General features: G+C 40.5%; 1 protein-coding gene and 1 pseudogene across 3 annotated transcripts in view; one reads left to right on the forward strand and one right to left on the reverse strand.

The window, feature by feature from the left end:
* The window catches only part of FNDC3A (fibronectin type III domain containing 3A), a 221,055-nt gene that overhangs the window by 138,830 nt on the left and 56,506 nt on the right, over nucleotides 1-25,719 (reverse strand). Inside the window, exon 1 of one of the 3 annotated variants that reach the window (XM_030921876.1) lies at nucleotides 8,596-8,614. The exons of the other annotated variants lie outside the window; for them this stretch is intronic. The gene's annotated coding sequence lies outside the window, so the exon portion shown is untranslated. Of the gene's footprint in view, nucleotides 1-8,595; nucleotides 8,615-25,719 lie in introns of those variants that run through there. 3 annotated transcript variants of the gene reach the window in all.
* LOC115894602 lies at nucleotides 13,604-24,722 on the forward strand (annotated as a pseudogene).

The raw sequence follows: 25,719 nt of genomic DNA on the forward strand, positions 1-25,719 counted from the left end.
ATCTCGGCTCACTGCAAGCTCCGCCTCTCGGGTTCACGCCATTCTCCTGCCTCAGCCTCCAGAGTAGCTGGGACTACAGGCGCCCGCCACCGCGCCCGGCTAATTTTTTGTATTTTTAGTAGAGACGGGGTTTCACCATGGTCTCGATCTCCTGACCTTGTGATCCGCCCGTCTCGGCCTCCCAAAGTGCTGGGATTACAGGCGTGAGCCACCGCGCCCGGCCTAAACCCTGTATGTTATGTGGTCATCCAGTTGGTTGGAATCAGCTACTGCCAGCAACTTACAGATGAACCCAAGTGAACTTTCTGCCTCACCATGCTATAAAGTCTCCACCCCAGGAGTAACTATAGCATCATTACCATTACATGCAACCTATGTGCTGGCATAATGACTGACTGTGTCTGCGCCACTTGGGCCCCTCCTCTATATGTGATGATGTATCCTCTCCCTTCTCCACTGACCCATGAAATCTCTCTGTCACTCTCCCTCAGGGAGACACTGCTTTGGAGAATACTCTCAGTGATCTCTTTCCTTGTGATATGTAATAAAACTTCTATTGGTCAAAACCTGCGTTTTTGTGGACACTTGTTTGTTGCTTGCTAGGTGAACAACCCCCCTTTTTTGGGGGGGGCAATATTTCTATATTTATCAGCAATCTTGACTTCTTTTTCCACAGACTACTTTTTTTTGAGACGGAGTCTTGTTCTGTCGCCCAGGCTGGAGTGCAATGGCACAATCTCACCTCACTGCAACCTCCACCTCCCAGGTTCAAGCGATTCTCCTGCCTCCGCCTCCCAAGTAGCTGGGATTACAGGCGCCTGCCACTATGCCTGACTAATTTTTGTATTTTTAGTAGAGACGGAATTTCATCATGTTGGTGAGGCTGGTCTCAAACTCTTGACCTCATGATCCGCCTGCCTCGGCCTCCCAAAGTGCTGAGATTACAGGTATGAGCCACCGCGCCTGGCCTCCACAGACTATTTATTGATATCCTGTACCTGTTTTTTTTTTTTTTTTTTTTTTTTTTTTTATACTTTAAGTTCTAGGGTACATGTGCATAACGTGCAGGTTTGTTACATATGTATATTTGTGCCATGTTGGTGTGCTGCACCCATCAACTCGTCAGCACCCATCAATTCATCATTTATATCATGTATAACTCCCCAGTGCAATCCCTCCCCCCTCCCCCCTCCCCATGATAGGCCCCAGTGTGTGATGTTCCCCTTCTCGAGTCCAAGTGATCTCATTGCTCAGTTCCCACCTATGAGTGAGAACATGCGGTGTTTGGTTTTCTCTTCTTGTGACAGTTTGCTAAGAATGATGGTTTCCAGCTGCATCCATGTCCCTACAAAGGACACAAACTCATCCTTTTTTATGGCTGCATAGTATTCCATGGTGTATATGTGCCACATTTTCTTAATCCAGTCTCTCACAGATGGACATTTGGGTTGATTCCAAGTCTTTGCTATTGTGAATAGTGCTGCAATAAACATACGTGTGCATGTGTCTTTGTAGTAGAATAATTTATAATCCTTTGGGTATATACCCAGTAGTGGGATGGCTGGGTCATATGGTACATCTAGTTCTAGATCCTTGAGGAATTGCCATACTGTTTTCCATAATGGTTGAACTAGTTTACAATCCCACCAACAGTGTAAAAGTGTTCCTATTTCTCCACATCCTCTCCAACAACTGTTGTTTCCTGATTTTTTAATGATTGCCATTCTAACTGGTGTGAGATGGTATCTCATTGTGGTTTTGATTTGCATTTCTCTGATGGCGAGTGATGATGAGCATTTTTTCATGTGTCTGTTGGCTGTATGAATGTCTTCTTTTGAGAAATGTCTGTTCATATCCTTTGCCCACTTTTTGATGGGGTTGTTTTTTTCTTGTATATTTGTTTGAGTTCTTTGTAGATTCTGGATATTAGCCCTTTGTCAGATGAGTAGATTGCAAAAATTTTCTCCCATTCTGTAGGTGGCCTGTTCACTCTGATGGTAGTTTCTTTTGCTGTGCAGAAGCTCTTTAGTTTAATTAGATCCCATTTGTCAATTTTGGCTTTTGCTGCCGTTGCTTTTGGTGTTTTAGACATGAAGTCCTTGCCCATGCCTATGTCCTGAATGGTACTACCTAGATTTTCTTCTAGGGTTTTTATGGTATTAGGTCTAACATTTAAGTCTCTAATCCATCTTGAATTAATCTTCGTATAAGGAGTAAGGAAAGGATCCAGTTTCAGCTTTTTACTTATGGCTAGCCAATTTTCCCAGCACCATTTATTAAATAGGGAATCCTTTCCCCATTTCTTGTTTCTCTCAGGTTTGTCAAAGATCAGATGGCTGTAGATGTGTGGTATTATTTCTGAGGACTCTGTTCTGTTCCATTGGTCTATATCTCTGTTTTGGTACCAGTACCATGCTGTTTTGGTTACTGTAGCCTTGTAGTATAGTTTGAAGTCAGGTAGCGTGACGCCTCCAGCTTTGTCCTTTTGACTTAGGATTGTCTTGGCAATGCGGGCTCTTTTTTGGTTCCATATGAACTTTAAAGCAGTTTTTTCCAATTCTGTGAAGAAACTCATTGGTAGCTTGATGGGGATGGCATTGAATCTATAAATAACCTTGGGCAGTATGGCCATTTTCACGTTATTGATTCTTCCTATCCATGAGCATGGTATGTTCTTCCATTTGTTTGTGTCCTCTTTTATTTCACTGAGCAGTGGTTTGTAGTTCTCCTTGAAGAGGTCCTTCACATCCCTTGTAAGTTGGATTCCTAGGTATTTTATTCTCTTTGAAGCAATTGTGAATGGAAGTTCATTCCTGATTTGGCTCTCTGCTTGTCTGTTACTGGTGTATAAGAATGCTTGTGATTTTTGCACATTAATTTTGTATCCTGAGACTTTGCTGAAGTTGCTTATCAGCTTAAGGAGATTTTGGGCTGAGACGATAGGATTTTCTAAATATACAATCATGTCATCTGCAAACAGGGACAATTTGACTTCTTCTTTTCCTAACTGAATGTCCTTTACTTCTTTCTCTTACCTGATTGCCCTAGCCAGAACTTCCAACACTATGTTGAATAGGAGTGGTGAGAGAGGGCATCCCTGTCTTGTACCAGTTTTCAAAGGGAATTTTTCCAGTTTTTGCCCATTCAGTATGATATTAGCTGTGGGTTTGTCATAAATAGCTCTTATTATTTTGAGGTACGTTCCATCAATACCGAATTTATTGAGCGTTTTTAGCATGAAGGGCTGTTGAATTTTGTCAAAAGCCTTTTCTGCATCTATTGAGATAATCATGTGGTTCTTGACTTTGGTTCTGTTTATATGCTGGATTATGTTTATTGATTTGTGAATGTTGAACCAGCCTTGCATCCCAGGGATGAAGCCCACTTGATCATGGTGGATAAGCTTTTGGATGTGCTGCTGAATCCGGTTTGCCAGTATTTTATTGAGGATTTTTGCATCGATGTTCATCAGGGATATTGGTCTAAAATTTTCTTTTTTTGTTGTGTCTCTGCCAGGCTTTGGTATCAGGATGATGTTGGCCTCATAAAATGAGTTAGTGAGGATTCCCTCTTTTTCTATTGATTGGAATAGTTTCAGAAGGAATGGTACCAGCTCCTCCTTGTACCTCTGGTAGAATTCAGCTGTGAATCCATCTGGTCCTGGACTTTTTTTGGTGGGTAGGCTATTAACTGTTGCCTCAATTTCAGAGCCTGCTATTGGTCTATTCAGGGATTCAAGTTCTTCCTGGTTTAGTCTTGGAAGAGTGTAAGTGTCCAGGAAATTACCCATTTCTTCTAGATTTTCTAGTTGATTTGTGTAGAGGTGTTTATAGTATTCTCTGATGGTAGTTTGTATTTCTGTGGGGTCGGTGGTGATATCCCCTTTATCATTTTTTATTGCATCTATTTGATTCCTCTCTCTTTTCTTCTTTATTAGTCTTGCTAGCGGTCTGTCAATTTTGTTGATCTTTTCAAAAAACCAACTCCTGGATTCATTGATTTTTTGGAGGGTTTTTTGTGTCTCTATCTCCTTCAGTTCGGCTCTGATCTTAGTTATTTCTTGCCTTCTGCTAGCTTTTGAATGTGTTTGCTCTTGCCTCTCTAGTTCTTTTAATTGTGATGTTAGAGTGTCAATTTTAGATCTTTCCTGCTTTCTCTTGTGGCCATTTAGTGCTATAAATTTCCCTCTACACACTGCTTTAAATGTGTCCCAGAGATTCTGGTATGTTGTATCTTTGTTCTCATTGCTTTCAAAGAACATCTTTATTTCTGCCTTCATTTCGTTATGTACCCAGTAGTCATTCAGGAGCAGGTTGTTCAGTTTCCATGTAGTTGAGCGGTTTTGATTGAGTTTCTTAGTCCTGAGTTCTAGTTTGATTGCACTGTGGTCTGAGAGACAGTTTTTTATAATTTCTGTTCTTTTACATTTGCTGAGGAGTGCTTTACTTCCAATTATGTGGTCAATTTTGGAATAAGTGTGATGTGGTGCTGAGAAGAATGTATATTCTGTTGATTTGGGGTGGAGAGTTCTATAGATGTCTATTAGGTCCACTTGGTGCAGAGATGAGTTCAATTCCTGGATATCCTTGTTAACTTTCTGTCTCGTTGATCTGTCTAATGTTGACAGTGGAGTGTTGAAGTCTCCCATTATTATTGTATGGGAGTCTAAGTCTCTTTGTAAGTCTCTAAGGACATGCTTTATGAATCTGGGTGCTTCTGTATTGGGTGCATATATATTTAGGATAGTTAGCTCTTCCTGTTGAATTGATCCCTTTACCATTATGTAATGGCCTTCTTTGTCTCTTTTGATCTTTGATGGTTTAAAGTCTGTTTTATCAGAGACTAGGATTGCAACCCCTGCTTTTTTTTGTTCTCCATTTGCTTGGTAGATCTTCCTCCATCCCTTTATTTTGAGCCTATGTATGTCTCTGCATGTGAGATGGGTCTCCTGAATACAGCAGACTGATGGGTCTTGACTCTTTATCCAGTTTGCCAGTCTGTGTCTTTTAATTGGAGCATTTAGTCCATTTACATTTAAGGTTAATATTGTTATGTGTGAACTTGATCCTGTCATTATGATATTAACTGGTTATTTTGCTCGTTAGTTGATGCAGTTTCTTCCTAGCCTCAATGGTCTTTACATTTTGGCATGTTTTTGCAATGGCTGGTACCGGTTGTTCCTTTCCATGTTTAGGGCTTCCTTCAGGGTCTCTTGTAAGGCAGGCCTGGTGGTGACAAAATCTCTAAGCATTTGCTTATCTGTAAAGGATTTTATTTCTCCTTCACTTATGAAACTTAGTTTGGCTGGATATGAAATTCTGGGTTGAAAATTCTTTTCTTTAAGAACGTTGAATATTGGCCCCCACTCTCTTCTGGCTTGTAGAGTTTCTGCCGAGAGATCTGCTGTTAGTCTGATGGGCTTCCCTTTGTGGGTAACCCGACCTTTCTCTCTGGTTGCCCTTAAGATTTTTTCCTTCATTTCAACTTTGGTGAATCTGGCAATTATGTGTCTTGGAGTTGCTCTTCTGGAGGAGTATCTTTGTGGAGTTCTCTGTATTTCCTGAATTTGAATGTTGGCCTGCCCTACTAGGTTGGGGAAGTTCTCCTGGATGATATCCTGAACAGTGTTTTCCAACTTGGTTCCATTTTCCCCCTCACTTTCAGGCACCCCAATCAGACGTAGATTTGGTCTTTTTACATAATCCCATACTTCTTGCAGGCTTTGTTCATTTCTGTTTCTTCTTTTTTCTTTTGGTTTCTCTTCTCGCTTCATTTCATTCATTTGATCCTCAATCGCTGATACTCTTTCTTCCAGTTGATTGAGTCGGTTACTGAAGCTTGTGCATTTGTCACGTATTTCTCGTGTCATGGTTTTCATCTCTGTCATTTCGTTTATGACCTTCTCTGCATTAATTAGTCTAGCTGTCAATTCTTCCACTCTTTTTGCAAGATTTTTAGTTTCTTTGTGCTGGGTACGTAATTCCTCCTTTAGCTCTGAGAAGTTTGATGGACTGAAGCCTTCTTCTCTCATCTCGTCAAAGTCATTCTCTGACCAGCTTCGATCCGTTGCTGGCGATGGGCTGCGCTCCTTTGCAGGGGGAGATGCGCTCTTATTTTTTGAATTTCCAGCTTTTCTGCCCTGCTTTTTCCCCATCTTTGTGGTTTTATCTGTCTCTGGTCTTTGATGATGGTGACGTACTGATGGGGTTTTGGTATAGGTGTCCTTCCTGTTTGATAGTTTTCCTTCTGACAGTCAGGACCCTCAGCTATAGGTCTGTTGGAGATTGCCTGAGGTCCACTCCAGACCCTGTTTGCCTGGGTATCAGCAGCAGAGGTTGCCGAAGATAGAATATTGCTGAACAGCGAGTGTACCTGTCTGATTCTTACTTTGGAAGCTTCCTCTCAGGGGTGTACTCCACCCTGCGAGGTGTGGGGTGTCAGACTGCCCCTAGTGGGGGATGTCTCCCAGTTAGGCTACTCAGGGGTCAGTGACCCACTTGAGCAGGCAGTCTGTCCGTTCTCAGATCTCAACCTCCGTGCTGGGAGATCCACTGCTCTCTTCAAAGCTGTCAGACAGTGTCGTTCGCGTCTGCTCAGGCCTCTCCTGCTTCCCCTGTTGCTTTTTTAGCTAAGCCCTGCCCCCAGAGGTGGAGTCTATAGAGACAGGCAGGTTTCCTTGAGCTGCTGTGAGCTCCACCCAGTTGGAGCTTCCCAGTGGCTTTGTTTACCTACTTAAGCCTCAGCAATGGCGGGCGCCCCTCCCCCAGCCTCGCTGCTGCCTCGCGGTTAGATCTCCACAGACTGCTGTTTTAACAATGAGGGAGGCTCCGTGGGCGTGGGACCCTCCTGGCCAGGTGAGGGATATATTCTTCTGGTGTGCCCGTTTGCTTAAAGCATGGTATTGGGGTGGGAGTTACCCGATTTTCCAGGTGTTGTGTGTCTCAGTTCCCCTGGCTAGGAAAAGGGATTCCCTTCCCCCTTGCGCTTTCCAGGTGAGGCGATGCCTCGCCCTGCTTCAGCTCTCGCTGGTCAGGCTGCAGCAGCTGACCAGCACCGATTGTCCGGCACTCCCTAGTGAGATGACCCCAGTACCTCAGTTGAAAATGCAGAAATCACCGGTCTTCTGTGTGGCTCGCGCTGGGAGTTGGAGACTGGAGCTGTTCCTATTCGGCCATCTTGCTCCGCCCCCTGTACCTGTTTTTCAACTGGGTTGTTTGAATTTCTTCCACTGGTTTGTAACAGTCCTTTGTATGCCAATGAAATGAGCCCTTTGCCATAGTATGTAACACAGATACTTTCTCCAGTTTTTTCAAATAAATTTGTTTTGCTACACTAGAGTTTTACATTTTTTTTTTTTTTTTTTTTTTTTTTTTTTGAGACGGAGTCTCGCTCTTTCGCCCAGGCTGGAGTGCAGTGGCCGGATCTCAGCTCACTGCAAGCTCCGCCTCCCGGGTCTACGCCATTCTCCTGCCTCAGCCTCCCGAGTAGCTGGGACTACAGGCGCCCGCCACCTCGCCCGGCTAGTTTTTTTTTTGTATTTTTTAGTAGAGACGGGGTTTCACCGTGTTAGCCAGGATGGTCTCGATCTTCTGACCTCGTGATCCGCCCGTCTCGGCCTCCCAAAGTGCTGGGATTACAGGCTTGAGCCACCGCGCCCGGCCGAGTTTTACATTTTTAAGTAGAAGAATTATGGTATCAATATGTTTTCCTTTATAGCTTCTGGGTTTCATTTTATGCTGCTGAGAAAAGAAAAACAGCTCAGAGCAGTCTGAGTTATGTGAGGCATGTAAAATTTATCAGGCCCAGAGAGACGTAAGTATGGGACTTCAGTCACACCCTATGCACCCATGCCCAGGGGCAATTGTTTAAAGATATTTTGTTCTTGACTAACTGACTCACCCATTATCTTCATTTTCTTGGAATTTGTGATACAAGGAATAATGTATAGGCAATCAATAGCTTATGTTACATTAATGTAATTTCTTGGAAACAATTTAGGATTGCTTCCTTTCATTTCAAAGCCTACTTGTAACTGCTGCTAATTGGAGTCTACATTCAGAACAACTTGAATCCATGCTCCTGGGTTACAATCCTCAACTCTGGCCCAAATAAGCCCTACTTACATGAATTTTGCCTCAGTTTCTTCCTTTTAGGTCAACACTATAAAGGACTTTATATTACAAGATTGTTTAAAAAAAAAAAAACTTATCCAAATGTTTTTAGTATATTTAGAGTTTCTTTCCCTTTAAAAACATATTTACATCTATGCTAAATCCAGAAGTTTTATTTGTATAGAAAATGAGTTACAGATTTGGCTTTAATGTTAGGAAACATTAGCTCATTGTCTAAATTGCCAAAATTTCGTATCTACTGTATTCTCCCACAGTGCTTAGCAATGATAGTTAAGCAAGAAATGTTCATACTTACTGGATCAAATCCTATCATGTACTAGTTGTGCTGCAGAATTCTATAAATTACTAATACTTTCTGTAACAAAATCATTCACTATATAAAGTTGAGAAAAAGAAATAAAACTAAGAAAACAAACATGACATATATAAAACTGATATTAAGTAGAAATGTAGACAAACAGACCTATTTTAAGTTAAAATATCCAGGGAAATAGTAGGAGGTGAAATGTATTCATTTATGTAAAAATCTTTTCTTAAACAGCTACTGTGTGGCACACACTCTTGCAGGTACTGTGGACACCAAAAGAAGAAAAATACATCACAGTCCAAGGCATCAAGGAGTTCCCAGTCTAGGAAGAAAACAGACAAGTACTCAGCCAATTAACTTATAGTATAACAAGTGGTATAATAGGAATATGAGCAATGCATTATAAGCATCCACTCAACCTAGGATGATCAGGGAAGATTCCTGCAGGAGATGATAAACTACACAGAATTCAGAGGGACAAGCAGAAGTTTGCAAGATAAAGACAGGAAAAGGAAACTTCAAGGAGAGGGCACACATAATGTGTACGAAGTCATGAGGGTGAAAGAGAATGTGAGCAATCTGAGTAACAGGAATTAGTGTGGCATAGCTAACATTTAAGCTAGTTTGAGAAATATGATGGAAAAAGATTGGAAAGATAAACAGGGGATGAATCATAAAGATCCTTAACTAGTAGGCTAAAGAGTTCAATTGTTAACCTTCAGGCAACACTATTAAACAGGAAAGGGTCATATCAAAAATCATCTTTACCCCAACTTATTTTGAAAATTTTTAAACCTATAGAAAAAATGCAAGAACAGTTCAATTAGCACCCACGTAACCTTCACCTAGATTCACCAATTAACTTGTTGCCACATTTGCCCACTCTCACTCTGTTTGCTAAATGGTTTTAGAGTACCTGGGTGGTGTAAGGTTTGACCATTTGGTTAAGATAGTATCTTTCAGATGTCTGTATTAGAAAGGCACAGTTTCCCTTTGATAGTGATAATCAACAGGGTGATAACTTTGAGGCTTTGTGAATATTCTTGTCCCTGGCAATCCTTCAAACAATGGTTTCAGCAATTACTAAATCAATTATTACTATGGGGACTGTAAAATGGTGATTTTAAAACATCATTCTTTTTACATGTATTAGTCAGCATTCTTCTCCAAGAAGAGTCTTTTGCTGGGTGTGGTACCTCATGCCTGTAATCTTGCTGGGAGGCTGAGGCAGGAGGATCACTTGAGGCCAGGAGTTTGAGACCAGTCTGGGCAACACAACAAGACCTTGTGAGAAGGACAGAAGGAAGGAAGGAAGGAAGGAAGGAGGGAGGGAGGGAGGGAGGGAGGGAGGGAGGGAAAAGAAAGGAAAGAAAGGAAAGAAAGGAAGAAAGAAAGGAAGGAAAGGAAGGAAAGGAAGGAAAGGAAAGAAAGGAAAGAAAGAAAGGAAAGAAAGAGCCAAGCATGGTTGTGCAAGCCTGTAGTCTCAGCTACTTAGGAGGCTAGGACAGGGAGATTACTTGAGTTCAGGAGTTTGAGGCTGCAGTGAGTTATGACCACGCCACTCTACTCCAGCCTGAGTGACAGAGTGAGATCTCATCTCTAAAACAAACACAAGCCCCCTCTTTCAATTTTAATTTTTTTAGTCTCAATATGGACTGATGGATTATTTTAAAAATCAACATTATAAGCAATTTCTTAACTATTAACATTTTTATTGAGGTGAAATTCATATGACATAAAATTAACCATATTAAAGTGTAACCTTCAGTGGCATTTGATACATTCACAATGTTGTGCAATCATCACCTCCATGTATACTTCCAAAACATTTTCATTACTCAAAAGAAATTCCTATGCCTATTAAGCAGTCACTCTACATTCTGCCCTATTCGGAGCCACTGATAATCACCAATCTGCTTTCTATCTCTATGTATTTACCCATTTTGGATGTTTAATATAAACAAAATCATACAATATGTGATCTTTTGTGACCTGGCTTCTTTCACTCAGCACAATGTTTTCAAGGTTCAACCAAGTTGTAGCATACATCAGCACTTTTTTTTTTTTGTCTGTTTGAGACAGAGTCTCATTCTGCCACCCAGGCTGGAGTGCAGTGGCACAATCTCGGCTCACTGCAACCTCCGCCTCCTGGGTTCAAGCAATTCTCTTGCTTCAGCCTCCCGAGTAGCTGGGACCACTGGCATATGCCACCACACCTGGCTTTGTATTTTTAATGGAGATGGGGTTTCACCATGTTGGCCAGGCTAGAACTCCTGACCTCAGGTGACCCGCACATCTCGGCCTTCCAAAGTGCTAGGATTACAGGCATGAGCCACCTGCCCGGCCTCAGCATTTCCATTTTATGGCTAAATAACATTCCATTGTATGAACATACCACAATTTGTTTATCCATTCAAACGATGACATACATTTAGGCTATTTCCACCGTCTGGCTATTTAGAACAGTGCTGCTATAAACATTCGTGTATAAAAGTATTTCAGTACTTGTTTTCAATTCTTTTGAATATACACGTAGGAGTGGAATAATTGAGTCATACGGTATTTCTTATGTTTAGCTTTTTGAGGAACCACCAAATTTTTCCATTGAGGCTGCACCATTTTATGTGCCTAACAAAAATTATAAGGATTCCACTTATTCTACATTCTTGCCAGTTTGTTATTCCATTTTTTAATTATATCTATCCTAGTGAGTACAATGTATCTCTTGGTTTTGATCTGCATCTCCCTAATGACTAATGACGTTGAGCATCTTTTCTTGTGTTTGCTGGCCACTCCATCTTCTTTGGAGAAAAGTTTTTTCAAGTCATTTGCCTAATTTTAATTGTACTGGCTTTTTCTGTGTAACAGTTCTTTATATATTGTGGATACTATACCCTTAAGAGATACATGATTCCCAAACAGTTTCTATAGGCCAGGTGTGATGGTTCATGCCTGTAATCCCAGCACTTTGGGAGGGCGAGGTAGGAGGATCACTTGAGGTCAGGAGTTTGAGACCAGCCTGGCCAACATGGTGAAACCCTGTCTCTACTAAAAATACAAAAATTAGCCAGGCGTGGTGGCAGGTGCCTGTAATCCCAGCCACTTGAGAGGCTGAGGCAGAAGAATCACTTGACCCAGGAGGCAGAGGTTGCAGTGAGCCATGATCACACCACTGCACTCCAGCCTGAACAACAGAGCGAGAGCTCCATCTCAAAACAAACAAACAACAGAAACAAAACAGTTTCTATCATTCTACAGACTGTCTTTCACATCTCTGACAATGTTCTTTGGTGCACAAAAATTTATAATTTCAATGAAGTCCAATTTGTCTAATTTTGTTTCTTGTGCTTTCGGTGTCATATTTAAGAATCCACTGTCAAATCCAAGGTCATGAAGATTTACCCCTATGTTGTCTTCTAAGAGTTCTACAGTATCAGCTTTTATATTCAGGTTGCTGATCCATTTCAGTTAATTTTTTTGTATACGATGTGAGGTAGGGGCCCAACTTCATTCTTTTGCATGTGGATATCCAGTTGCCCTAGCATCATCATTTCTTGAAGACTATTCTTTTCCCATGGAATCATCTACAGGTACTTGTGTCCTGACATGTATCTATCATTTTGTAAGTGCTTTTCAACTTTCTGACATGACAAATTGTTCTAAGCTCACTTTGTACCTCACCTCTGGTCCTGTTACGGGGTGCAGGATTTAGAAACTGGGGACTGAAAGCTAGGTACAAATTTCATTTTTGAAAGATGGCTCTGACAGCAGTATTGAAAAAATGAAGAGTGAACCATTTCAAAAGCAAAGTTACCAATTAGAAGACTGTTAATCTGAATGGTGTGAAATAAATACTAGCTTGAGGAAAAGAGTAAAGCCATAGACAATATACTAAAAGATGAATCCTGAAAAGTCAGCAGACACTTAAACTAGTTTGCTAGGGATGATGTAACAAAATACTACAGGTTGGGTGATTTTAAACAGTATCTGTAAAATATTTGAAGAGATATATTCTGAGTCAAATATGACCAATGGCCCATGATACAGCCCTCAGGAGAGCCTGAGAACATGTGTCCAAGGTAGTTGGGGCACAGCCTAGTTTTATACATTTTAGGGAAACATAAAACATCAATCAAATACATGTAAGATATACACTGGTTCAATCCAGAAAGGCAGGACAACTTGAAGGGGCAGGGGGTTCCAGGTTATACACAGATTTAAAAATTTTCTAACTGGCAATTGGTTGAAAGAGTTAATATCAATAGAAAGGAATGTCTGGGTTATGATAAGGGGTTGTGAAGACCAAATTGTATTATGCAGATGAAGCCAGGTAGCAGGCTTCAGAGAGTATAGATTATAAATGTTTCTTATCAAATTTAAGGTCTGTTTTGATGTTAAATGCTGGTCAGCTTCCCCTAAATTCCAAAAGGGAGGAGGTGTATAATAAGGCATGTCCTACCCTCCCTTCCTGTCATGCCCTGAATCAGTTTTGCAGGTTAACTTTGGAGTGCCCTGGCCAAGGCGGGGGATCTATTCAGATGGTTGGGGGGGCCTTAGGATTTTATTTTTGGTTTCTACTGGGCAACATAGCAAGACCCCATCTCTACAAAGAAATAAAACTAGCTGGGTGTAGTGGTGCATGCTTGTATTCCCAGCTACTTGGGAGGCTGAGGCAAGAGGATTCCTTGAGCCCAGGAGGCCAAGGCTGAAGTGAGCCATGATCGTGCCACTGCACCTCAGCCTGGGCAACAGAGTGAGACCCTGTCTCTAAAAAAGAAGAAAAAAAGAAGAGCAAATTTCTCAACTGCCACAGTGAAATACAATGTATTAATATATGCAGAGTTTTAAGAAAACAACTATCAACCTAGAAATCCTATTTCTAAACTGTAATTCAAAAAGAAAATGAAATAAAGATATCTCAGGTAAAAATTAAGAGTTTAGCACTAAAAGACCCTCACCACAAATGAACTAGAAAAAGATTAAAAAGTAGAGTGATTAGAAAAAAAAAAATGAAGTTAGAAATAAATCCAAATATAAATATAATATATAAACAGGGTCCCTGGGAAGCAGGACGTCTGAGGGGCTCAGCATTGATCCTGGGTAGGGCCAGGCAACTGCCCTTCCACCTGAAGCAGGGCTTGAGCTCCTCTCTGCCCATGAGGGGATGCCGCTCTGGGAGAATAAGGCCACCTTGACCATGGCTATGTTGTATGTATGTCATAGAGATGTGAGTCCATCTCTGCCTTCATGTCTTCCTGGGTTCTTACTGTTCTTCCTGCCAGCCTGCCCATCCCATCTGGGGATGAGAAAGGTGAGAGTGCAGAAACACGCACTATGAGAACATGTGCCCACGGTGGTTTGGGCACAGCCTGGAGCAGGGACATGTATGCTCAGTAAGGTTCAATACTGATTACAAGATTATGTTGAATGAAGTTTAAGTTTAATATCCTCTGTGCAATGTGTGGGGTGGGAGTGGGTCTAATAGGAATAGTCCTGAATGTATCTTCTACCTCTGATGTCTCCTTTCAGGAACCTGGCATCAACCATTACATTCTTTTTAATGGAAACGAATTATATTTTAATATACTACAGGTTGGACACTACAGATGAACTATTCAAGTTTATAATGTCAAAACTTTCTTAGACCAAAGGCATCTTTCTGTTAACTAAAAATAAAATTCTAAGTGCCCTACCTGACTAAGGACCCTCTTTTAGGCCAAAGGGACCCAACTGAACCTGAAAAACCAGTTCAGACTGTGACGGGAAAGGAGTGGTTAGACATGCCTCATTATACTCTCCTCCCTTTGGAGTTCAGGCACACAACTGACCAACATTAACATTAAAATAAGAGATCCTAAGACTGACACAACAGACTCTTTGCAGAAATAAGATACCAAATTCCAACCTGACTCAAGTATAGCATCACATGACAGATAGCAGAGCCCTGAAAGGAACCAAAGTATTTTACCTCAAAATATATTTCTCTGACATATTTTGCAATGGCCCTACAAAGCTGTCTGTTGTGGAGGAAATTTACATTCCAGAGAATCTTCTTCCCCTTCCAGGACTTTTTCTGATTCTGAAAAGACTGGCTGAGGGTCTAGCACCTATTAAGGGTCTGAATAGGGAATATTTGCCATCTACTGCCTCGGGGTGGCCACATATGAGATGGCATCTACATAATAAGAACGTTGGTCTCCACAACCCCTTAACCTAGACGCTTCTTTCTATTGATTCCAGGTCTTTTTTTTTTTTTTTTTTTTTTTTGAGACGGAGTCTCGCTCTGTGGCCCGGGCTGGAGTGCAGTGGCCGGATCTCAGCTCACTGCAAGCTCCGCCTCCCGGGTTCATGCCATTCTCCTGCCTCAGCCTCCCGAGTAGCTGGGACTACAGGCGCCCGCCTCGTCGCCTGGCTAGTTTTTTGTATTTTTTAGTAGAGACGGGGCTTCACCATGTTAGCCAGGATGGTCTCGATCTCCTGACCTCGTGATCCGCCCGCCTCGACCTCCCAAAGTGCTGGGATTACATGCTTGAGCCACCGCGCCCGGCCAACTGATTCCAGGTCTTATAATAGCTCCTTCAACCAGTAAGAAAATAGCTGAATCCACCTACGACCTATAAGCCACCCCCCAACACCCCTTGAGTTATTCCCCCTTTCCAGACCAAACCATTGTATGTCTCACATGTATTGACTAATGTCTATGTCTCCCTAAAACATAGAAAACCATGCTACAACCAAACAACCTTGGGCACATGTTCACAGGACATCCCGAGGCTGTGTCATGAGTCATGATCTGTAACCCTAATGAAATAAATTTCCAAACTGCTTGAGACCTGTCTCAGGATTATGATGGCAGATAGGAGGCAGAACTAGCTTGCAGCTCCCACTCAGACAGAACAGTATGTGGAGACTCACGTCGTAAACTTTTGCTCCAACAACTACCACAGGAACATAATAAGAAAGCCGAGAGAATCCACAGACCCTCTAAGGAACTGTGTCACCACTGCAGGCTCCCCAAGATGCCGAAGAACTGTGAGTCTGCTGGAATGGGGAGGCTCATGATCTGGGGCAAGTACTCAGCCCTAGTCACTAGCTGCCTGGAAATAGACTCGGTGCTGTTGGGGGGGTTACAGCTGGAGTGAGACTGGCCTTCAGGACTGTGGCCGAGTGGGAGCAGGGTGAGGCCTGTGAGTGCCGGCTTTCCCCGACTTCCCTGGTGACCTGTATGACTCAGTAGAGGTGGCCGTAAACCCCCTGGGAATATAACTTCATTGGACTGGGAACCACACCCTCATCCCCCACAGCAACCACAGCAAGGAGAGGCTGAGCTCAGACATGCCTATCCCTGCTCCCACCTGGTGGTCTTTCTCTACCTGCCCTCATAGCTGAAGACAATGGTAGTAATCTCTTGGGAGCTCTACGGCCCTGCCCACCACCTGAGAAACCTGAATACTTAACCAGGTGTCCCTAGGGCAAGTCTGCATCCTCCCTGTAGGATCACAGCTGATGCACTCTTGAAAGTGCCACTTCCTGGCTGTAGGCTAACCAACATAAAACTAGCATACTAAACAAAAACACAACCAAAGACCTTCACAGAGTCCACTTTACTCCCCTGTTACCTCCACCGGAGCAGGTGCTGATATCCACAGCTGCCAGACTTGAAGATGGATCATATCACAGGACTCTTTGCAGACACTCCCCAGTACCAGTCTGCAGCCCAGTACCTCCGCTGAGTGGCTAGACCCAGAAGATCAAAAACAAAAGTTCAGCTCTCAGGAAGCCCCATTCCTAAGAGAACGGGGAGAATACCACATCAAAGGGAGCACCCCATGGGACAAAAGAATCTGAACAGCAACCCTTCAATCCCAGATCTTCCCTCTTAACACAGTCTACCCAAATGGGAAGGATCCAGAAAAACAATTCTGGTAATATGACAAAACAAGATTCTTTAGTACCCCAAAAGATCATACCAGCTCACCAGCAATGGATGCAAACCAAGACAAAATCTCTGAATTGCCAGAAAAAGAATTCAGAAGGTAGATTATTAAGCTAATCAAGCAGGCACCAGAGAAGGGTGAAGTCCAACCTAAAGAAATCAAAAACATGATACACGATATGGAAGAAAAATTCTTCAGTGACATAGATAGCATACATATCAATAAAAAAACAATAAAAACTTCTGGAAATCAAGGACACAGTCAGAGAAACGCAAAATGCACCTGGAAAGTCTCAGCAATAGAATCAAACAAGCAGAAGAAAGAACTTCAGAGCCTGAAGAGAAGGCTTTTGAATTAACCCAATCCATCAAAGACAAAGAAAAAAGAATTTAAAAATATGAACAGAGGCCGAGACGGGCGGATCACGAGGTCAGGAGATCGAGACCATCCTGGCTAACACAGTGAAACCCCATCTCTACTAAAAAATACAAAAAACTAGCCGGGCGAGGTGGCGGGCGCCTGTATTCCCAGCTACTCGGGAGGCTGAGGCAGGAGAATGGCATGAACCCGGGAGGTGGAGCTTGCAGTGAGCTGAGATCTGGCCACTGCACTCCAGCCTGGGTGACAGCGAGACTCCGTCTCAAAAAAAAAAAAAAAAAAAAAAAAAGAACAAAGCCTCCAAGAAGTTTGGGACTATGTTAAACGTACAAAGCTAAGAATAATTGGTGTTCTCAAGGAAAAAGAGAAACATAAAAGTTTAGAAAACGTATTTGTGCAGATAGTCAAGAAAAACTTCTCCAGCCTTGCTAGAGATCTAGACAACCAAATACAAGAAGCACAAAGAGCACCTGGGAAATTCATCACAAAAAGATTATCATCTAAGCATATAGTCATCAAGTTATCTAACGCCAAGACAAAGGAAAGAACCTTAAGAGCTGTGAGGCAAAAGCATCAGGTAACCTATAAAAGGAAAACCTATCAGATTAACAGCAGATTTCTCAGCAGAAATCCTACAAGCTACAAGGGACTGAGGTCCTGTTTTAGCCTCCTTAAACAAAACAATTAGCAGCCAAGAAATGAAGGAAAGACAGTCTTTTCCAGACAAACAAATGCTGCGAGAATTCATTCACTACCAAGTCAGCACTACAAGAACTGCTAAAAGGAACTCTAAATCTTGAAACAAATCCTCAAAATACACCAAAATAGAATCTCCTTAAAGCATAAGTTTCACAGGACCCTATATAAAAATAACGATAACATAATGAAAAAAAACAAAAACAAAAAAAACACACAAGATATTCAGGCAACAAACAGCACAACGAATAAAACAGTATCTCACATCTCAATACTGTCATTGAATGTAAATGGCCTAAATGCTCCACTTTAAAGATACAGAATAGCAGAATAGGTAAGAATTCACCAACCAAGTTTCTGCTGTCTTTAGGAGACTCACCTAACATATAAGGACTAACACAAACTTAAGGTAAAGGTGTGGAAAAAGACATTCCATGCAAATGTACACCAAAAGTAGGAGTAGTAGCTGCTATCCTTGTATCAAACAAAACAAACTTCAAAGCAACAGCAGTTAAAAAAAGACAAAGAGAGACACTATATAATGATAAAAGGACTACTCCAAAAGGAAAACATCACAATTCTAAATATATATGCACCTAACACTGGAGCCCCCACATTTATAAAACAATTACTACTAGACCTAAGAAATGAGATAGACAGCAACACAATAATAGTGGTGAACTTTAATACTCCACTGACAGCATTAGACAGATCATCAAGACAGAAAGTCAACAAAGAAACAATGGACTTAAATTATACCCTACAACAGATGGACTTAACAGATATTTACAGAATATTCTACCCAGCAACTGCAGAATATATACTCTATTCATCAGCACACGGAACATTCTTCAAGATGGACCATATGATAGACCACAAAACAACTTTCAGTAAATTTAAGAAAATTGAAATATACCAAGTATTCTCTCAGACCACAGTGGAATAAAATTGGAAATCAACTCCAAAAGGAATACTCAAAACAGTGCAAATACATGGAAATTAAATAACCTGCTCCTGAGTGATCACTGGGTCAAAAATGAAATCAAGATAGAAATTAAAAACTTCTTTGAACTGAACGATAATAGTGACACAACCTATCAAAACCTCTGGGATACAGCAAAAGCGACACTAAGAGGAAAGTTCATCATATTAAATGTCTACATCAGAATGTCTGAAAGAGCACAAAGAGACAATCTAAGTAAGTTCACACCTCATGGAACTGGAAAAACAAGAACAATTCAGACCCAAACTCGGCAGAAGAAAAGAAATACCAAACATCAGAGTGGAACTAAATGAAATGGAAACAAACAAAAAACTACAAAACATAAATGAAACAAAAAGCTGGTTCTTTGAAAAGATAAATAAAAGTGACAGACCATTAGCGAGATTAACCAAGAAAAGAAGAGAGAAGGCTGATTGTGGTGGCTCACGCCTTTAATCTCACCCTTTGGGAGGCCAAGATGGGCGGATCACGACCAGCCTGGCCAACATGGTGAAACCTTCTCTCTACTAAAAATACAAAAATTAGCCAGGCAGAGTGGCACATGCCTATAAACTCAGCTACTCAGGAGACCAAGGCAGGTGAATCGCTTGAACCTGGGAGGCAGAGGATGCAGTGAGCTGAGATCCCGCCACTGCACTCCAACCTGAGCAACAGAGCAAGACTCCATCTGAAAAAAAAAAAAAAAAGAGAGAGAAAAGAAGAGAAGAGAGAAGATCCAAATAAGCTCAACTAGAAACACAACGGAGCTATTACTACTGATATCACAGACATACAAAAGATTATTCAAGGCTACTATGAACACCTTTACGTGTATAAATTAGAAAACCTAGAGGAGATGGATAAATTCCTGGAAATATACAGCCTCCTAGAATAAACCAGGAAGATGAAGAATCTCTGAACGGACCAATACCAGGCAGAGAGGCTGAACTGGTAATGAAAAAAACTGCAAACAACAACAAAAAAGGCCAGGACCAGATTGATTCACAGCTGAATTCTATCAGACATTCAAAGAAGAATTGGTACCAATACTATTGACACTATTCCAAAAGAAAGAGAAAGAGGGAATCCTCCTGAAATCATTCTATGCAGCCAGTATCACCCTAATACCAAAACCAGGGAAGGACAAAACAAAAAAAGAAAACTACAGACCAATATCCCTGATGAACACAGAGGCAAAAATCCTCAACAAAATACTAGCTAACCACCGAATCCAACATCATATTAAAAAGATAATGCACCATGAAGTGGTTGTCATACCAGGGATGCAGGGATGGTTTAATATACATAAGTCAATAAATGTGACACACCACATAAACAAAAATAAAAACAAAAATCACATGATTATCTCAATAGATGTGAAAAAAAAGCATTTGACAAAATCCAGCATCCCTTTATGATTAAGACAGCAAAATCAGCATAGAAGGGACATACCTTAAGGTAATAAAAGCCATCTATGACCAACCCACAGCTAACATTATACTGAACAGGAAAAAGTTGAACACACTCCCCCTGAGAACTGGAACGAGACAAGAACACCCACTTTTACCACTTCTATTCAACATAGTATTGGAAGTCCTAGCCAGAGCAATCAGACAAGAGAAAGAAATAAAGGGCATCCAAATTGGTGAAGAGGAAGTCAAACTGTTGTTGTTTGCTGCTGATATGACCATATACCTAGAAAACCCTAAAGAGTCATCCAAAAAGCTCCCAGAACTGGTAGATGAATTCAGCAAAATTTCAGGATACAAAATTAATATACACAAATCAGTAGGTCTGCTATACACCAACAGCAATCAAGCAGAGAATCAAATCAAGAACTCAACTTCTTTCACAATAGCTGCAAAAATATAAAACACTTAGGAGTATACCTAACCAAGGAGGTGAAAGACCTCTACAAGAAAAGGATAAAACGCTGCTGAAAGAAATCACAGATGACACAAATAGAAACACATCCCATGCTCATGAATTAATATTACTATACAGAATATTGGGTAGAATTAATATTGTAAAATGACCATACAGCCAATAGCAATCTACAAATTCAATGCAATTCCCATCAAAATACCACCACCATTCTTCACAGAACTTAAAAAAAAGTCCTAAAATCCATACGGAACCAAAAGAGAGCCTGCATAGCCAAAGCAAGACTATGGAAAAAGAACAAATCTGGAAACACTACATTACCCGATTTCAAACTATACTATAAGGTCACTAAAACAGCATGGTACTGGTATAAAAATAGGCACACAGATCACTGGAGAAGAATAGAAAACCCAGAAATAAAGCCAAATACTTACAGTCAACTGATCTTCAACAAAGCAAACAAAAACGTAAAGTGGGGAAATGACATTCTATTCAACAAATGGTGTTGGGATAACTGGCAAGCCACAAGTAGAAGAATGGAACTGGATCCTCATCTCTCACTTTATACAGAAATCAGTTCAAGATAAATTAAAGTCTTAAATCTAAGACTTGAAACAATAAAAATTCTAGCAGATAACACTGAGAAAAAACCCTTTTAGACATTGGCTTAAGCAAAGACTTCATGACCAAGCATCCAAAAGCAAACGCAACAAAAACAAAGGTTAATAGATGGGACTTAATTAATTAAACTAAAAAGCTTTAGCACGGCAAAAGAAATAATTCAGAGTTAGCAGACAACCCACAGAGTGGGAGAAAATCTTCACAATCTATACATATGACAAAGGACTAATATCCAGAATCTACAAAGAACTCAAACAAATCAGCAAGAAAAAAACAATCCCATCAAAAAGTGGGCTAAGGACATGAACAGACAATACTCGAAGACACACAAATGGCCGACAAGCCTACAGAAAAATGCTCAACATCACTAATGATCAGAGAAATGCAAATCAAAACCACAGTGCGACTCCTGCAAGAATGGCTATAACAAAAAAATCAAAAAATAATAGATGCTTTTCACTGTTGGTGGGAATGTAAACTAGTATAACCACTATGGCATGGAAAACGGCATGGAGATTCCTTAAAGAACTAAAAGGAAATCTGCTGTTTGATCTAGCAACTCCACTACTAGGTATCTACCCAGCGGAAAGGAAGTCATTGTACGAAAAAGATAACTGCACATGCATGTTTATAGCAGCACAATTTGCAGTTGCAAAAATATGTAACCAGCCCAAATGTTCATCAATCAATGATGAATAAAGAAAATGTGGTATGTATCCACTATGGAATACTACTCAGGCATTAAAAAAATAAAATAATGGCACTTGCAGCAACCTGGATGGAACTGGAGATGATTATTCTAAGTGAAGTAACTCAGGAATGGAAAACCAAATGCATGTTCAGTTTAAGGCATAAGAGTGATACATTGGATTTTGGGGACTCAGAGGAATGTGTGGGGGGAGGTGAGGGATAAAAGATTACACATTGGGTACAGTGTATACTGCTCGGGTGATGGGTGCACCAAAAGCTTAGAAATTACCATTAAAGAATGTATTCAGGTAATCAAACACCAACTGTTTCCCAAAAACCTATTGAAATAAAAACATTTTTCTTAATTTTTTAAAAAGAGACTTGCCTTAGATACTTTTTGGTTTACATTCCATAAAGGCGGAAGACTGGGTAGACTCATCATGTGATGATTTTTCAGAGAACAGAGAGAACACTATTACTACACATTAGGTGTGAATCACTCATGTCATACAAGAAAAAAATGTTAGAAAGTAACAGATTTCCACGTAGAAAAAAAAGTTATGTTCCTTAGAACAGATTTATGCTCTAAAAAATTTAAAAGAATATCTGTCTGAAAATGAATTATGGGTGGATAAATATAAACCAGAAACTCTGCATGAACTTGATGTGCACAAGATAACTGAAGTTGAAACCTGGATGAAAGTTCGTCTTAGAAAGGCAACCCAAACAGGGTATATCTATCTTATTCATAACAAGTCCTCTTAGATGTAGAAAGCATTACTATAAAAATACTATCAAAGAAGCATGGTATTCAAGAACAAGAGTGGATTAATCCAGTTGTAACAGACTTCCAAAAAGATTGTTTCAAGATGTTTAATCCTGAATCAAGCTGCCTTATATTTCCCTATCAGTCTTAGATCTCAGTTTACAAAGAGTTGTTACTAAGGGCAACAAAGTATCGCAAGTTATATATGCTTGGAGATGATCTGAGGACTGATAAGAACATAATTTTGGTTGAAGATTTACCTGATTAGTTCTGTTGAGATTCTGATACTTTACATGAAGTTCTAAGAAAGAATGTGCAGATTGGTCGATGTCCTCTTATATTTATAATTTCTGACAGTCTCAATGGAAATAATCAAAGGTTATTGTTTCCCAGAGTAATTCAAGAAGAGTGTTCTATCTCAAATATTAGCTTCAACCCTGTGGCAACAACAATTGTCATAAAATTTCTTAATACTGACTTTAGATGGTAATAAGAATAAAGGAAAAAGTATTGTCCCTGATAAAAACTTCTCTAGAATTGCTCTGTCAAGGATGTTCTGGTGATATCTGAAGTGTAAGAAACAGCCTCCAGTTTTCTCCTTCAAAAGAAAAGAACAATTTATTTGACAACAACAACAACAACAACAACAACAACAACAAAAGGACTGTCATTAAAATCAGATGCTATACTGTCAAAATCAAAACAAAGAAAACATCCTGACAGGGTTTTTGAAAATCAAGAGGTCCAAGCTATTGGTGGCAAAGTTGTTTCTCTGTTTCTCTTCAGAGCTCTGGGAAACACTGTATTGTAGAAGAGCATCCTTAACAGAACTAGACTCACCTTTGCTGTCTTCTCATTTAAGAGAGTATGGTATAGGATACATTACTTGTTCAATTTGAGGAAGAGGTAGAAATGTCACACATGCCAGGAGGGTTATTTATTTAATTTATATCTTCACCAAAACTACACATTTTTTTTTTTTTTTTTAATGAAAGTAGATATCTTGGCTGGGTGTGGTGGCTAACACCTGCAATCCCAGCACTTTGGGAGGCTGAGGCGGGCGGATCCTTGAGGTCAGGTGTTTGAGACCAACATGATGAAACTCCGTCTCTACTAAAAATACAAAAATTAGCCGGCCAGGGTGGCACACACTTGTAGTCCCAGCTACTCGGGGGGGCTGAGGCAGGAGAATTGCTTGAACCTGGGAGACAGAGGTTGCAGTTAGTCGAGATGGCACCACTGCATTCCAGCATGAGTGACAGAGTGAGATTCCATTAAAAAAGAAGGAAAGGGGACAAGAAAGAGGAGAGGAAGGGGAGAGGAAGGGGAGGGGAAGGAAAGGGGAAAGGAAAGGAAAGGAAAAATCTTATGAGAGCCAGTGAATTTCTGAGTTTTGCAGATATTCTCATTTGTGACAAGAATACACACTCTTTACTCAGGGTAGTAAATCTATAGCTATGAAAGATGTGATACATTTCAACAAATCTTGAGAATTTGCTCACTGCCAAAGGAGAAGGATCAAGTTTTTGAACCTTGCACAAACGCCAGTAGTTTCTGACACTTAAAAAGCACTGAAAAAATGGCCTGGCAACAAAACCACTTTTTCTGACTTCTGCCTACCAGCTTTATGCTTCCAAACTTCGCTATCGCTGTATCTTGTTCTGTTAACCATTCAAATGAGAAATCAAGCTCAGATTTCTTTTTTTTTTTTTTTTCCTTGAGACGGAGTCTCACTTTGTTGCCCAGGCTGGAGTGCAGTGACATGATCTCAGCTTACTGCAACCTCCGCCTGCCAGGTTCAAGTGATTCTCTTGCCTCAAACTCCCGAGTAGTTGGGACTACAGGTGCGTGCCACCACACCTGACTAATGTTTTGTATTTTCAGTAGAGACAGGGTTTCACCATGTTGGTCAGGCTGGTCTCAAACCCCTGACCTGGTGATCCACCCACCTTGGCCTCCCAAAGTGTTAGGATTACAGGCGTGAGCCACCATGCCTGGCCTCAGATTTCTTTTATCCAAGAAATTGGAAAGCTCCCTCTGGAGCAACACTTTGGAAGATTGAAAATGGAAGCTCTACTTGACAGGGAGCATGGAATAATAGACTCTGACAGCAGAAAGGAGGCACAGCTTAACGGAGGACAGCTTGTAGAGGAAGCTCTGGGTTAACTCACTCAAACCACTGAACCCAAAACCTGGTATCTTTGAGTCAGAATAGTGGGAATGAACTACCTGCCAACAGCCTCAGCCCTTTTCATCCCAAGGAGACATGGAAGAAGACACGACAACAGAAGACTATGAGAATGATGGGATATGGAAACCAGTCTGCTAATTAGAATGCTACTTAAAGGATTCATTTTACTTTTATTCAGTGGTTTTTGAAAAGAGTTACTATGCTTTTCTGTTAAACTACAAACAATTTGTTAATTCTTCACTCTTACAGTATTTCATTACAAAGAACTGACTCTTCTGTCATCTATATGTAGATGATCAAGTCTTCAGGTCATCTCTTCATTTTTTCTACAGTATTTATTTAATATTTTGAGTTGCTGAAGGAAAGGGGTCAATGGATATGAAGTGTGCTTGATCATTATGCCAAATATCAGAAAATGTGAAGGAATAATCCAGATACAAAAAGTTTATGGGGGGTTGTAAATATAAATTATAAAGCATTGTAGAAGGCAATCATTATTATAAATAAACCTTAAGACTTAGAAAAAAAATGGCCAAAATTTTGCTTACTTAAAAAAAGAGAAAATCAAATTGAATTTAAAAAATTACAAGGATCACATTCCAATCACACTATCATGACAGGCTGTTTTAACACTTATCTCTGTGACTAACAGAACAAGCAGACAAAATATTACCAAGGATACAGAATATCAGAACAACATTATCAATTAGTTTGACCTAAATGATCTTGGAAAGAACCTCGCACCTAACAATTTAAATATATACTTTCATTTCAAGCACATAAAGAAGTGGAGCAAAAAAAATTTAAGAATGGGCCACATAAAACACCATAAATCAAGTTTCACAAATTTCAAAGAAATTAGTATTAAATGTCTTCAATGTACACATAAGTTAAAAATAAAATAATTTTTTAAAAGCTTAAAAATACGTTTGCAGGCTGGGTCCAGTGACTCACACTTGTAATTCCAACACTTTGGGAGCCAAGGCGGGAGGACACCTTGAGCCCAGGAGTTCAAGACTAGCCTAAGCAACACAGTAAGACCCTGTCTCTACAAAACATTAAAAAAAAAATTGGCTGGGTGTGGTGGCACACATTTATAGTCCCAGCTACTTGAGAGGCTGAGGTGGGAGGATTC

The sequence above is a fragment of the Rhinopithecus roxellana genome, chromosome 18 (genome assembly GCF_007565055.1).
Source record: "Rhinopithecus roxellana isolate Shanxi Qingling chromosome 18, ASM756505v1, whole genome shotgun sequence".
In the NCBI taxonomy this organism is placed as follows: domain Eukaryota; kingdom Metazoa; phylum Chordata; class Mammalia; order Primates; family Cercopithecidae; genus Rhinopithecus; species Rhinopithecus roxellana.